We start from the raw sequence: 13,237 nt of genomic DNA on the forward strand, positions 1-13,237 counted from the left end.
TTTCTTTTCTTTTTCTTTCTTTTTTTTTTCCCCATAGGGGAAACCAGGAGAGGAGATATCATTTGACATGTAAATAAAGAAAATATAAAACAAAACAAAAGAAACAAACAAAAATAACCATGGGGTATGGAGTCTGCCCTGGTTTTGCCTGACTTGTGGAAGGCATTCATCTCAAAATAAGGCTTCCCATTCCAAAAACATGGGGCCAGGGAGGGAAGAACGACAAATATCTCTCTGATCTTGGGGGGTATTTAAGTTGGCAGTATGGCTCTGTAGGAGAGTTTTTGTCCAGGGAGCATGGATGCCGTCTTCCTTCACTGCCTGCCTGAGTTCTTTTAAGTCTGAGGCTTGTAGTGGATACCAGTTAAGTGGTCTATTTCTAGTGGGGTTAATATGAAGTGGGTATGCCTGAGCGATTTGGTTGTTTTAGTTCAGTCTCGGGCTCTTGCATAGCATGGGAGGTGGGGTTAGTTTTTGTAAGAGAGTCTTGAAAATTACAAAGTTGTTGGGTGGTAGATGGTAGGGTAAGGAACTATGGAATTAGGTGAAGCTTCGCCTATGTGTTTTGAAGGTATTTTGCTTTTACGGCTTGGAAAATGGGGAAGAGAGATATCTCTCTGGTTGGATGGGGAGGGGAATTGAGAGAAGAGGTAGGTGGTAGCTCCTTTGATTTTTAATGGAGCCTTGCCCTTGAGTGGGAGAAGGAGGGGCAGGAAGAGTGGATGGTTTATTTAAGGTTTCCTCTGAGGCATAAGGGGGCAGGTGTGGGTAGATGGATTTTATTTCTTTTATTAATTGGGTAAAGGATGTGAGATCTGAAATAAAGTGATTATTATGACTTTGATCTTTGGGTTCATCTGACTAAGGAGGTTCAGGAGCTGTGTTGCTATCAGTCTGTCTTATTTTAGATGGCCTTGTCCATTGCCAAATTGTAGCTAAGATCAACAAAAAATCACAGGAGGCTATTTTTCCTTCTCAGGTATCATTGTTTTTGATGAGAGAAGCTACACAGATCCATGAGTCCAGGCTATAAATATTATCATTGGCCATGTATGGTGCTATTTGAAGTACTTCCTCCCAAAACAAGGAGGCTTGGTTTTTGGCTATCTTTTTTCTGTGGTGTTTTAGTAGGGCATGTATTTCCCTGGCCTGAGGGGATAATTTACAGGATGGCAAGTTGCCCATGATAGAAAAGGGGAGAAACGCTTGTCCAACGTGAACATTCCCTTGGCCTATCTGGCTTCAGGGGATTCCACAGAGGTACAAAATGCTAAGCTTTCCTGCAGATTTAAGAACTGGTAGCCACCCTGTAGCTTTTTTCTTTTTAGGATATTTTCTTTATTTACATGTCACATGATATTTCTTTTCCCAGTTTCCCCTCCAAAAAAAAAATAAATAAAACAAAACAAAACTAAACAGCAGAATACCCCTGTTCCCTCCCCCTGCCCCAGCTCACCAATCCACACTCTCCTGCTTCCTGGCTCTGGCATTCCCTACACTGGGGCATAGAACCTTTACAAGGCCAAGGGCCTCTCTTCCCATTGATGACCAACTAGATCCTGCTATACATATGCTGCGGGAGCCATGAGTCCACCCATGTGTATTCTTGGGTTGGTGGTTTAGACCCTGGGAGCTCTGAGGCTACTAGCTAGTTCATATTTGCTGGTGGGTTTGCAAGGTGGTACAACCACTCTGGAAATCAGTATGGTGGTTCCTTCAGAAATTGGACATAGTACTACCAGAGGACCCAGTTATACTACTCCTGGGCATATACCCAGAAGATGCTCCAACATGTAATAAGGACACATGTTCCACTATGTTCATAGCAGCCTTATTTATAATAGCCAGAAACTGGAAACAACCCAGATGTCCCTCAACAGAGGAATGGATACAAAAAATTTGGTACATCTACACAATGGAGTACTACTCAACTATTAAAAACAATGAATTTATTAAATTCTTAGGCAAATGGATGGATCTGGAGAATATCATCCTGAGTGACGTAACCCAATCACAAAAGAACACACATGGTATGCACTCTCTGATAAGTGGATATTAGCCCAGAAGATTGGAATACACAAAGTGCAATCCACAAACCACAAGCAATTCAAGAAGAAGGAATATCAAAGTGTGGATACTTCCTTCCTTCTTAAAAGGGGGAACAAAATACCCATGGAAGGAATTGCAGAGACAAAGTATGGAGCAGAGACTGAAGGAAGGACAATCCAGAGACTGCTCCACCTGGGAATCTTTCCCATATTCAATCATCAAATCCAGACACTATTGTGGATGCCAGCAAGTGCTGGCTGACAGGAGCCTGATATAGCTGTCTCCTGAGAGACTATGACTAATACAGAAGTGTCTGACTAATACAGAAATAGAGGCTCACAGCCATCCATTGGACTGAGTACAGGGTCCCCAATGAAGGATCTAGAGAAAGGACCCAATGAGCTGAAGTGTTTGCCACCCTGTGGCTTTTAAGTGGCTGCTGCCTTACCAGGTTTTCCTTTAGATTTAAGGAGAAGTTACATAGAGAGTGTTTGCCAACACTGGTTGCGGGCTGTCTGGATTTAGACAGAGGCCAGAGGGACCTTCAGCCAACAGAAGAGAGGAGCTCTGAACAGGAGGCATCAGTTGCCCCCTTTATTTTGTCTGACTGAACGCACAGTAGGAAAAGACAGAATGGTTGTTTCCAGAAGTAGGGGGCTCACTTTCCTACAGTATCTCTTTGGTGCAGTCATGTCTGTTCAAGCCACATGTTGGGTGCCATTTGTGTATGTGAGTACTATATCCCCAGCTGCAAAAAGAGAATGTTGGATCCCTTGAAGCTTGAATTACAGAAGTGCAAAATGTCACCCAATAGGAAAGTTGCCTAACCTGGGATCTTCTGGAAGAGCAACAGATGCTCTTAATGAACCATCTCTCCAGTCCATAACTAAAAGATTTTGAGAAGAAAAAATACTGAACACATACCACATTTGGTCTGTATTCTGGCACCTGTAATTTTTCACTGCAGTTAACAATGAATTAAGAATATATGTTGTGCATATACATATTTTATATATTCACAAATCAAATAGAGAACTTCTGAAATGGTAGGAAAGGAAACCTAAAAATACGATTCACCTTAAAAGCAATAAAAAGAGTGAACAATGTCAATATAAACTGTTCCAGAATTTGAGATCCTTCAATTTGAAGATCATGATAGAAATATGAAACAGAAAACTAATCTTCAAATTAAACATGCAGAGAGAAATTAAATGTACTGAAAGAATACTTCTAATCATAGCTATCAGGAGGCTGAGACAGGAGGATCATATATTTGATGCCAGCAATTACAGTTTAATAATTATAGTTGCCAATATTCAGACCAAAATTAACAGAGTCTCACAGACTTGTGATGGACACTCAAATACAGTGACATCTTAATGGAAAATCTAAAAGGGCTATCAAAATGACACAGAATGAGTAAATAAACTTTCAAAATATTAACTTCATATTTTGGATGAAAATGTATAATCCTACATTTATGAGTATCAAGAAACCTCAATTTTCCCAAATAGATCTATACCTAGAAACATTATAACTAACCATCCAAATACAACAAAAACCTGAAATGACAAGAAATATATGATATCTGAAAATTATCATTGTAGATTAACAGCTGAGTTTTCATAAGAAAATATTACAGGGACTGTGATAATGATATTTTTGGAGTGATAAAAATTCCACATCCAGCAAAAATTATATTCTAAGTTAAAGTATTATTTGGCAAAATAATATTATTATGAATGACATTCTTCATCACAGAAATATTAAGGGCAATCCTCAATATGAAATGAAATAATTCTACAGTGTAACTAGAATACATATAAAGTGATAAAAGTCATTAATGAGCATAATTACACAAACAAACATAAAAGAAATTACAACATGTATGTTTTAATATATATTTTGTTGATGCAAACATAAAAAAAGAACAACTACATACAAATACTAAGCCACTAGCCATAAGAAAATAGAGGAGGAGTGGATGTGAGGGACAAAGGACATGGGGAAACTAGGAATAGAGTGACCGGAAACTGTCATTCATATGTATTATATGAGAGAAAAACCTAGTTTTAATAAAAAATTTAAAATATATAAAGCAACAACAATGATAGTACAGAATATTTGTTAATATTCAGTTATAGTTTTGTTCAGTAACATAAGGAATATATCTGGAAAGAAAGGGGTAAAGAAGTTAAGGTAATTTTAATCCAAAATAAGTTGTTTCAAGATCATTATTGTAATCCCCAAGGCAATCACCAATAAGTTAGTTTCATAAACTTGCTGACTGCTAGTTGAACTAGCACCATTTTTTGAAAATGCTGTCTTTTTTTCCTGGATGCTTTTAAGTCTTTAGTCAAAGATCAAGTGACATTAGGTGTGTGGGACCATTTCTGGGTCTTCCATTCTATTCCATTGCTCTACCTGCCTGTCTCTGTACTAATGTCGTGCAGTTTTTATCATGATTGCTTTGTAATACAGCTTGAGGTCAGGAATGGTGATTTTCCTAGAAGTTCTTTCATTGTTGACTCTAATAAAAAATGTCTGTGACCAATATTGAGAGCAAGACCAAGTTGTTGATAGTAACATGAATATTGAAAAGGCACTCATTCCCTAAAGTTCAGGGAATATTGTTGATTAAGAAACACAATATCTATAATATAGGGAAGAATACTGTGATGTGCTCAATTTAATACATGTACATATATATTATATATACTGTTTCAAATATAGAATATATAATATTTATAAATAATATATAACACACATATATATAACATTTAAAATATATATTATATATAATTTTCAAACATAGGGGTAAACCTTTTCAAAGACAAGGTAGTAAAATTCATTTTATTCATTTCATGACCAACTGCCTGGAACCAGAAAGAAACACAATTATGGCATGCCTATGTACTGATTAGAGTGTTTGTTTTATTTCAAAGGCTCTGTTAGGTTGACTCTATTTGGAGCTACAGGCCAGCAGGCAGGAGATGCTCTGGAGGGACATATATACAGCAGTTATCATTCTTGCAAGAGAAGCCCCTGCTTGCAGCTGCTCTGGAAGCCTAGGCATCTGGGAACAATGCATAACTGCACTCAAGTTCCAGAAACACAAGAGACACTATCAAATAGACAGCTTGCCCAGAGCTGACTGAGTGGCTGTTCCAGGAGGACACAGCCCGGTGTTCTCAGACTCAGAGCTGATTAAAGCCAATGGTGACTGGAAGGCCATATTGAGTCTCCATTTTGGAGAGGGGGACCAACAAAGGGCTGACAGCTGCAAACCAACTACATAGGACTGTGAGGAGTGCAATTGCCTCCTCTTGAGGGCAAAACAGCACAGAGCTAAGCTAGCTTGTAATTAATATATGGAATAAATGAATTAGGATATTTTAAAAAAAGTCTCTGTTTCTTCCTTGTTGGGATGGATGTGAGTTCCTTGCTCCCCTGGTTTCTCTGTATAGTCCTGGCTGTCCTAGAACTCACCCTGTAGACCAGGCTGGCCTCGAACTCAGAAATCCACCTCCTGCCTCTGCCTCCCAAGTGCTGGGATTAAAGGCATGTAACACCACTTCCCAGCACTACACTGGTTTTGTTGCTATTGTTTATTTTCAGCAGCTTGGTCTTTGTGTGGAGAGCAAACTTCTATTCTCAGTAATTCAAACAAGTTAGTCCAGTAATTCCAGGCTGAGAGTCACTTCCTTCAATCTCATGTGATGAACATCACACTTCCCATGCTGTGCTTGTATTATATGAGTGTTTTACCTGTATGTATGAATATGACCATATGCCTACCTAGAGCCCCTAGTGGGTGGAAGTGTACATGTGATCCCTTTGAACTGTAATTCCGGTGGAAGTTGTAAGGACATTGAAGTCAGTTCAAAATACCCCCAAACCAAGTTCTTAGTAAAAAGATTTATTTGTTGCAGCGGGATAGAGGGCAGAGATAAGGAACAACGATAGTAGGTAGAGGACAAAGGAGAGGGGCAAAAGGAACAAGGGAGAGGAGAAAGGGGTGTTTGTTCCAAGGGACAAAGGACTGCCTCTGGACAGGGAGGAGATGAACTTGGCCCACAGACAAATGACAGATTATAAATGGAAAAGGGGACTTCCCTCTCCCTGTCCTGTTTAAGATAAGTTGGTTCATTTTTATTGGGCATGTTAATTGAGGTAGCCACAAGGGGACTTTTGATAGTTGGACTTCAATACTTTGACAATAGGACCTTAGTATTAAGCCTTAGTAGCAAGATGTGACCAAATGAGAGAATGGACCTTTGAGGGTAGCTTTAGGAATGCATTCTAATGGTTTGCAGCAAAACGGAAAGAATTAGAGAAGGGCAAGGCCTTCCAAATACATGCTTGCCATGTTCAGGCCAGATAGAGCCACTTCAGAGGTGACCTACCAAGTAGGTGATGAAACCTGAATCCAGGTTTTCTCTCTAAGGGGCTTCCTAATGTCTGAGGTCCTGAGAGGATGTGTAAAGCACATCTCTCCTTCTCTTTAACTTTGCTGCTGCTGCTAACTATTGTTTTCAATCTTTCTTCTCTGAGTATACTTGATTTCTCTGGGAGACGGTATAAGTTCAGGATACTTCCTGTTTCCCAGTTGTCATTTAGCTAGAAAGTGCCAAGTGTGGTGTGTCCCTTATATTCTTCAGACTAGTTACTCAATGTACTCCTGGAATAGCTTAGCTCCAGGTTCTCATGCTGTGTTTCTACCTCAATCATTCTATTTTGTACATTTTAAGGACATATATTTCCTATGTTTTTTTATATTTTGTCCTGTGTTTTTAAAAATTGGGGCTTTGAAAAAAATTGGCCACTGTCTGTCAGTCTTTGCAGACTAGGAGTGAGCATTTAATAAAGTACTTAATGTCCCCTCAACCCTTGTCTGTGTCTTTAATATGTCTCCAAATGCTTTCCACAAACACTGTCATCTTTAAATGTTTGTTAATTCATCCATGTTTTCCTTGTGAAAACGCTTTCATTTGATCCACCAGTTATTGCTCTGTGGTCCACAGTTCATTTGCAGCTTTCATGTGATTTGGTGTCTACCACTATCTTCTCTCTCTGTTGTCAGTCTAAAATCTCAGCTATATTCCCTTTTAATTCTTAAGGTCTAAAGAAGTGATAGTAAAATTTGTTTCTCAGGAAAAATAAACTCATGTTAGAGTGATGAATATATACTCTACTTGTCCAGGCCACAGATAAGAAAGAGTAACTAGGACTTTTAATGGACTACACTATACTATGCCTGGAACTGAGTAAAGTAAAGTCTAAAAAATAAATTTTATGGTACTATAGAGGTGGCTAAGTGGTTAGGAGCACTAGATGCTCTTCCAGAGGATATGGTTTCAGTACATAGCTCCCACATTAGAGTCTCTAACCATCTGTAACTCTGGCTGCAGGGAATTCACTGTTTTCTGACCTCCACACGCAATGCATGTACATAGTGTGCAGAAATACATGCAGAGAAAACATCCCTATGCATATACTAAAGTAAGTAAATATACTTTAAAAATAAGAAGAAATAATTTAAAAATAAGTACATCATATTATCTCCTTTTTCAGTCTGGCTTCTTCCATTTACAGATGTCAAAAGTTCCTATTATGTTACTTTAGATAGCTTTTAAATATTTCACCAGAAGAAGAGGGTCTAGAGTTCCTGTTGACATTCTTACACTATTTACATAGTTTTAGTGATGGCAAATATAAATCTAAATCATAAAGTTTTAAAGGGCAACTATGATATCATAATCAAAACATAAAATATATATTATGGAAGAAAAATCATATTCATTCTTATTTTTAATTTAGTTTTCTAGAATTTCATATATGGATATGCTATTTACATGACATCCCTTCTCTCAGTCCTCTCTCTTACTTCTCACAAACCCCCATAGTTCTCCCTAAAAGATCACAACTTTTTAAAATTATTAATGCTATATATATATACGTATGTTATATATATGTATATATATGTTCATATACATATTTACATTAATAAGTATAACTATAAAATATTATAATTCTATCTAATGTTGTTTTTATTTGTATATTTATAGGGCCTACTATCCAAGACTAGTTAACCAATAAGAAAATTTGTCCTGGATGAAGATGGATTTTTCCTTCTCAGCAGTGATTAAATGTCTGAAGCAGTTCATCTAGGGGTGGGACCCTGTAAAATTTCTGCCATCTACTCTGGCATGTAAACTGGCCTTGTCATTACACAGGTCTACTTGATATAATTATAGCCATTCCTTATGATGAAACTTGTGATTAGTTGTCAATCTTTGAAAACATTTACATCAGATTGTCAATTTGGAAAACAGATGTTAAAGGGATAGGAAGAAAGATCAATAGTCTGTCTTTAGTGTCTTCCTTTAAATGTGTCTCAAATTGCATAGGCAGAATGTTAGAGCCTGGGCCTAAAATCATCAAAGTGATAGCATGACAAAATTAAAATAAAATTCTTGTGAAGAATTTTAATTTGAAGATATCTTTTGCATTTTGAGCTAACGCTGTACTTTAGCAGAATTCTAATAGGAGCAAAGTGATGTAGTTACCATTATACTCAGCAAAATATTAATTTGATAATCTTTTGTATTTAATCCAAAGGGACAAAAACTTATTATGCAAAAAGAAATCATTGCATCATGGCACTTTGCGAAACCTTCAAAAAAACTTCCTAGTATCACTTTTGTACTTTGAAAAGTTTCATTTCATTAATTTTACTTGATCATGTACCTAGAAGTGAGAGAGGTCTAATTAGCTATGTTGGTTTAATATGTTCTAATAACTTTAGCAATTTTACATATAAATGTAATACTACTTATGGGAAATTGGCTCTGGATAAATTAATCATTGTGCTGTTTTGCTTACTTCCATATATCCATATATTTAATAAGACAATATTTATTTAACTTCATTAAAACAATATATATACTAAATAATGTATTTCATAATACATTAATGCATAAAATTGTAAAATTGTGAAAAAGAGATTAAGCAGAAAAGTAATTATGGAGTTGAATAAATCATTATAAGAAATAAAAGAAAATCTATCCCACATTATACCCTTTATTTTATGTAAAAATATGTATTTTATTTATGTGAATGTATATGTTCTTCACTGTATGTATGTGTATCACAGGTAGGCAGAGGATTACAGAAGTCAGTAGACACATCAGGTTCCCTGGGATGGGGAGTTTCTTATATTTTTAAGTTGATATAACTTATGGTATAAATCTCTAAAACACCTTTTTTTTTCTTAATAATATGATCATAATTGTATTTTATCAAGTTAAATCATTATATTTAATGACTGAATCCAAAGAGTTCATTACAAGATAATTATTCTTTTTCACATCAACATGTCAAATTCTGCATTGCAATCTGTTGCTGCCATCAGATATTTTTGTTAGTGAAAGAAATTGCTATAAATCATAATGATAAATGTTAGTGAAATCATGAAACAGTAGGCAAAGTATAAAAAATGAATTTTCTTTAATCAGCTTGAAGCTCCAAATTACAATCACTTTATTTCTTAACAATAGGTATTTTATTTGGGTATATTTGTCATTAAAGCCATTTTAGTGTCTTCAACTCATGACATAGTAACAAATATCAAGAAGGATTTCAGTGAGTTGACATTTCTTTAATTTTTAACCTATATCTAATTTACCACTGAAACATGATTTTGTTTATAGCTATGAAACAGACAAAACAGGATGGCTTAATTGCTTCTAGGGTTTCACAATAGTTTTAAAAAATTCTGATTTTTTGGTATCCCTCTTCAGGCACTAAACTAAAAACATAGGAAAAAAAGGATAATAAAAATTCTTACTAGGGTTGGATTAACTAAACAGAACTTAACAACTAAAATAATAAATACCTCACTTTGATTGCAGTGCTGGATATTTTTATCAAATTATATAAGTTTTGCCTCTAGCTTTGATTTTTATATCTATACACAGATAGTAAATTATAAAGGCTCTGTCTGAAAGTCTCATTGGTCAAGCTACCTTTCTCCTCCACACTAGATGTGGTGACAGTGCACTACAACCCTGAAGTAGATGCAATGAAGTATTTGGGTTCCTTTTCCCAGCCACATGTATTTGCAGGGCTACATTTTTATTCCAGCCACCTCCTCTCAGATGATTTTGTATGTTGGCCTTTGAACAGGCTTTATCTTGATTTACTCTACCAAACCTCTTTATGAGCCAAAGAGTAGTGGAGAGGAAATGACAAGTTTTCTCCATTTAGAAACTATGCTTTGTTCTCAGTACTATATGTCTGCTTATTCTCTCTTTCTTTTCCTGAGACCCCGGCTTTATAGATCAATGTTGCAGAACTTTCTAATTAGTTTCCTTAGCAGTTAGACCATTTCTACATCTTGGGTGATTCAACTGCCCCTAGTACAGCAGACTTCCTTGGTTAAAAAAAAAAAAATGGAACAGTGCCAACACTGTATGTGGGTGAATGTAGGAGAATTAGCACTTTTTATAGTTTAATGTTTCTTGTATTATTGTGGTAAATGATCAAAAACTTACTATTATTTTTATTTTGGCCTGGTATTTTAATTGACTAGTTCAGAATATCATACTTCTACTCAATTTGCAACCTGACAAGGCTTAATTTCAACTCCTGAAAACTTAGCAAATCATTTGTTATTATATACCTTTATTAGAAAGAATACTGCAATTCTAAAAAAAAGTTTAAGTAGCTTTGATAAAATCATATGGGTAACTAATGATAAAACCAATGCAAAAATTCAGATTTTGCTGAACCTTTGACACACTCTCTAACTTGAATAAAGAAAATTTCACTTTTTAAATTTAATTTAGATAGTACTAGATACCCCTTTCTTGATACTAAGGTTTGCTTTTTTTTTTTAATCCTATGTAACAAACAAAATCTCAAGAATATAAATATCCCTGTGGCAAACCTCGGAGAACTAGAACTGATAGTGTTATGCTCTACCAGTGCAGTATGACACCAGGTAGGGGTCACTGTCTGTCTGCCTAGAAGTGTGCATTGTAAGATCATCTCAGGCTAGCTCCATGTCCAGACCAGATGCTGTTTGGCTGGTGTTGTACCTAGGGTGGGCTGCTGTTGAGACCTGGAGCTCTCTCTCTCCCTGCTGCTAAGGCCTGTTGCTTGAGCAGCAGCTTAGTTAAAAAGGAGGCAATGTATAAATGAGATATTTTATTGTAGGAAAGAGAAAATATGCCAGTCAAGTAGAGAGAAGGAAAGGAGAGGAAGGAGAGGAGAAGAGAAGGGAAGAGAGAGAGAAAGGAGAAGAAAGCAAGAGAGCAAGAAGGTAAGAGAAGAGAACAAAGAGCAAGAAAGAGGAAGAAGGCAAGAGAAGAACAAAAAGCAAGAGAGGAAGAAAAGAAGAAAGAGCAAGAGAGGAAAGGAAGGGAAGCAAGAGAAGGACAAAGAACAAGAGAGGGAGGAGGGGGCAAACTGCTCCTTATATTGTATGGGGCATGGCATGCCTGGCTATGGTTAGTGACTGGGGGTAGGGTCCAGCTAGAATGCTGGGAACTTGGGGCATTGTCTACCTGATAGAGCACACATCTCCTGTGGGGGCAGCTGTGAGGGGTTGTGACTGAAGCAGGAGCCAAAGACTCAGGCATTATAGCTGAGCTCCTTCCTCCCCTGCAATCAGAGACTGCCCACTGAGGCTCCAGGGCTCAAGGCCAATTACTTGACTGAGCCTAAGTTGCCTGAACAGACCACTTCCCCACACTGTCCCACAGACTGGTGGTTGTCCTGGGCTAGCTTATGAAGTTCCAGATGGGGTTCATCTAATCACCAGCTCACTCCCCATACTGGCAGCCAATCTGAACCTGAGCAACACCACGCTGGTCATTTTACAGATGTCTTACACACAGTAATTTAAAATTGGATTGTAATTTATCCATAGCATTTCCCCCTTGAGTTGCATTCTGAGTCAATTCCTTGACACTGTGGTGGGTACATGTTTATATTGGGATTTAATATCCATCAGCATAATGGCATCCAGACAGGAATGCTTGAATCCACTTAAGGCTTTAATGATAAAAGCATTTAATCTTCAGCTACTATACAGAGCAACACTGGTCTTCAGGTGCCAGACCCAGGTCTGAGAGAAGTTCATATGGAGAAGCAATTAGGAAAATGGACAATCAACTCAAAAGTATCCACAGTTTGGTCAGAGCCCCAGTGGGAGGCAATTTGTGGTGCACTTTTGGGAAGTGATTAGTGTTACCATAATTCAAATATAGTAATTGTACCTCATCCATCATCTTTGGAAACATTAGGGTTCCTGCTAAGATGGGGTGTTTCTCACAATAATGGGAAGTATTTTTTGTTAAGTATTTCAAATGCCACATTTATCAGATCACTGATGGTTTGAGGACAATTATCTACTAAGTATATCTCTTTAAAACAAAGTTTACATGTAAGTTTCCCTCCCCCATCCATCTCACCAGTTTGCTGAGTCCTCTGGAGCAAGCCTAGCTGCTCAGAGCAGCCTGCTATTGCAGGGATACCTCCATTTTTCCCACCACCTCTCCTTATACCTTGATTAGACAGGTTGAGCCTGAACCCTACAGGTAAATTTCCCTTCCCCCATACACCTTCCCTGCTTGCTGAGTATTCTGGGCATATGAAACTGCCCTGAGCAACCAGCTAGCTCAAGCAGAACTCCATTCTTCTGCCCCACTCCTGCCCACATTCATCAGATCAGGGGATTCTGAACCATACAGACCTGCAGATCCGGAACCATACACGCAAAGGATACTCATAGAACTGCCATACCAGGACCATTGAGATCAAGCTCCATTCTAATAACTATTATAACTGGAACATTTTAAGACCAAAGCATACAGATGGCTAAATATGCTCAAAAGAATATTATCAACAAAAGCCAAGTAAATATTCCTTAAGAACACAAGTACCCTACTAGAGAAAGCCTTGGATATCCTAACACAACCAATGCACAAGATGTATGAGAACATGACCTTAAATCCAATTTTATAAAAGTAATAGAGGCCTTTAAAGAACATCTATCTAGTCAATTATCTTGGGGTCAGGGAAGAAATAAAGAAAGAAATTAAAGACTTTCTAGAATTAAATGAAAATAAAAGCACAGAATAGCCAAGTTTGTGGGACACAATGAAATCAGTGCTAAAAGGAA

This window comes from Mastomys coucha, chromosome X (genome assembly GCF_008632895.1).
Source record: "Mastomys coucha isolate ucsf_1 chromosome X, UCSF_Mcou_1, whole genome shotgun sequence".
NCBI classification, from domain to species: domain Eukaryota; kingdom Metazoa; phylum Chordata; class Mammalia; order Rodentia; family Muridae; genus Mastomys; species Mastomys coucha.